Consider the following 228-nt stretch of genomic DNA (forward strand, 5'->3'; position numbering starts at 1 on the left):
CCTCGCCAGAGCGCCGGGACTCCACGGGGAAAATCACCCCCAAACGTAAACCTACATTTGGAAAGTGCTTCTTCACACCCTTATCATCATCATCATCATCGCCTCCCCGGAGCTTCACGCACTGCCCTGCCTGCGGCACCCGCGGGCACAGCTGGATACGGCCCCGCTCCGCACAAGCCGGGCCCCGAGCATTACAGATAGCAATAACCAGCATTAATATTTAATTCC

The sequence above is a fragment of the Cariama cristata genome, unplaced genomic scaffold, assembly GCF_000690535.1.
Source record: "Cariama cristata isolate BGI_N322 unplaced genomic scaffold, ASM69053v1 scaffold35994, whole genome shotgun sequence".
NCBI lineage: Eukaryota > Metazoa > Chordata > Aves > Cariamiformes > Cariamidae > Cariama > Cariama cristata.